At 48.4% G+C, this 2,629-nt stretch overlaps 1 non-coding gene across 1 annotated transcript; it reads right to left on the bottom strand.

Moving 5' to 3' along the window:
- Positions 1-271: 271 nt before the first annotated feature.
- LOC113917248 lies at positions 272-378 on the bottom strand. Its single transcript, XR_003518177.1, has one exon. It is a non-coding gene; the product is annotated as a U6 spliceosomal RNA (small nuclear RNA).
- Positions 379-2,629: the final 2,251 nt, after the last annotated feature.

Below are 2,629 nucleotides of genomic sequence, written 5' to 3'. Positions count from 1 at the left end.
GTTGGGAGTCAGCACTACAGTGGAGAACCAGTGATCTGGCCCAGGCCTTCACGCTATTGGTGGAGAAGCCGAGGCCCCAAGTGACCCATCTAGCCTGTCATGCTAGCATATACTTCTTGCTCAATCGGTATTTGCTGAATGAGGATTTGTGAATGAATAAGCAAATGAGATGACATGACCAAGGTTACCCAAACTGTATGTGGCTAGTAACACGTACGGTTTGAAACTTTGGGATTGGGAGTCAATTTATTTATTTGTTTGTTTGTTTGTTTAGTATATGGACTACTTCACAAATTTGCATGTCATCCTTGTGCAGGGTCCAAGCTAATCTCCTCTGTATTGTTCCAGTTTTAGTATATGTGCTGCCGAAGCAAGCGCTGGGGGTGAATTTGGAATGTGGTACCTAGAAATGCATGTTCATTGTATTTCCTTTCTTTATTTTGCTCAAGGGTAGCCTGGGAAATAAAACAACTGCCCAACAGACATGGCAGTGTAGAGTGAGCCACAGTAATAGCCCGAAAAGACGTGGAGCTCTAGAATCTTCAAAATATGGATGATACCAGGGCCACCTGGGTGGCTCAGTCAGTTATGCAACCAAATCTGGTTTCAGCTCAGATCATGATCTCAGGGTTGTGGGATCGAGTCCTGTCTTGGGCTCCCCGCTCATCAGGGAGCATGCCTGAGGTTCTCTTTCTCTCCCTCTTGCTCTGCCCCTCTCCCCCCACTCTCCAGTGTCCAGTCTCCAGAACTTAAAAGCCACAACTGAGAGCCCCCCCCATACAGTAGACACTTGAACTGAGCAGTGGAAAACGGAAGATCTTTTAACAGAATTGACCTAGTGCAGAGCCTGTAGAAAAAGTCCTCAACAGCTGATCCTTGGTGATGGCTCTTCCCTGCCTTTTCCTCTGCCCCGAATGCCCTTCCCCAACCACTCTCCTCTCCCAGGGTCAGCATTTATATCCTTTGTGTTGTAGCCCCTCTTTAGAGAGGCCCTTTCAGATCATCCCCTTTAAGAAGATCCTCCATTTTATTTTCCTTAAAGCCAGAAGTGTTTGGAGATCTTCTAGGTCAGTAGCTCAACTGTCTCCCAACTCCCCCATCAGGTAATATTCAATATCCTGCTAACTACACTGCAGGGAAAACATAGTTCCAGATCACAGGCAATCCCCACCTGGCTTTTTTCACTCCTAACACTAGCTGCTTACTGTGATTTCATATTAATTTATTTATTACCTATATATAGTAACTATAATACCAGTGATCACAGTTGACATTTACTGGGCACTTCCTGGGTTAGGTACTCATCATTCATTTAACATCCATAACAACCCTCTGAAATAGGTTCTATTGTGAACCTTATTTTACAGATGAGGAGACAGATTCAGAGAGAGGAATTTGACCAAGTGCATATAATGCATCAAGGACAGAGCCAGACATCCGAGCCAGACACTCTGGCTCCAGAGGTTAAGTGCTTAACCTCTAGGTGATATAGAAGCACCATGAGGGCAGATTCCATGTCTTTTTTGCCCACCACTTCATTCCCAGGACCTTGTATAATGTGTGACATGGGATAGATCCTCAGTCAGTATTTGTCAAAAGAATGAGAAGTCAGCAGGGAGTGGGGAGGGAGGGAGGGAGGGAAGGAGGAACACTGAGGAGGAAGATACGCCCCTAGCCCCTTCATGCTCTCGCGTAGGTAAAGTAGGGCTGGGACCCACTGAGGAGTGAGTCCCTGCCTCACTGGAGATAGAGCTGAATGAGACAGTGTCCCCATCCTGGAAGAGTGCCTGCATCCTCATCTCAAGGGGGTCCACTGGTTCCGATGCTCTCAGGAGAGCCCAGGGCCCTTCCCTGCCTAGGAAAGGGGGTTCAGCTCTAATGCAACCATTCTGCTCCAGGGCCCTTATGGGAGCCCTCAGAGCACATCAGGGAATATGACAGAGCCCTCTCTCCAGGAGACACAGGCTGGTGAGGAAGAAGAGCCCTGCAACCAAGGAGAGGAGGGCGGTGTGGACCAGTCAGACGGGGAAGGGAGGGAAGTCTCTGAATGTATTCTGCCTCTGGGAGTCTCTGCTTGTGCAGCTCATGAAGCCCGGGACTGGGACAGGCTCTTGGTCGAGAACTGCACCCCTCGCCCTCCACATCAGCATATGCGGCCACCGTGCTCTACGACACGATACTGTGACACGTGAGACTTGAAGACAAGCTAAGACTGATCACTAGGGGAATGAGAGCCGCCTTCTTTCACACTGATTTCTCCCAGGATGTTAGCATTTTGTTCCACTGAGGAACAGCAGGGGAACAGAGACTGTCCTGCACAGGGGAATGTGATTGCCTCAGAGGCATACAGAACTAGGGGGACTGGGCATAGTGCCCTTTCACCCTCCATCCTCCTGCTGAGCTGTTTGCCCACGTTGCCTTTCTTAAAAGGGTTTATTGCACAGTGTGCCCCCATCTTCAAGCACCTGCCCTCACCGCCATAACTGGGCAGCCTCCTCTCTCCCTTATGCCTCCCATCAAGCAACCTTTGCCAGTTTTAAGGTTGAGTCCTATATTTGCTATAGTATGTGTGTGTGTATTTATTTATTTATTCTGTCAAAATTTAACAGGTCTTTTTAGGATACTGAGA

Source organism: Zalophus californianus, chromosome 4 (assembly GCF_009762305.2).
Source record: "Zalophus californianus isolate mZalCal1 chromosome 4, mZalCal1.pri.v2, whole genome shotgun sequence".
NCBI lineage: Eukaryota > Metazoa > Chordata > Mammalia > Carnivora > Otariidae > Zalophus > Zalophus californianus.
This window is presented reverse-complemented; position numbering and strand designations above follow the sequence as displayed.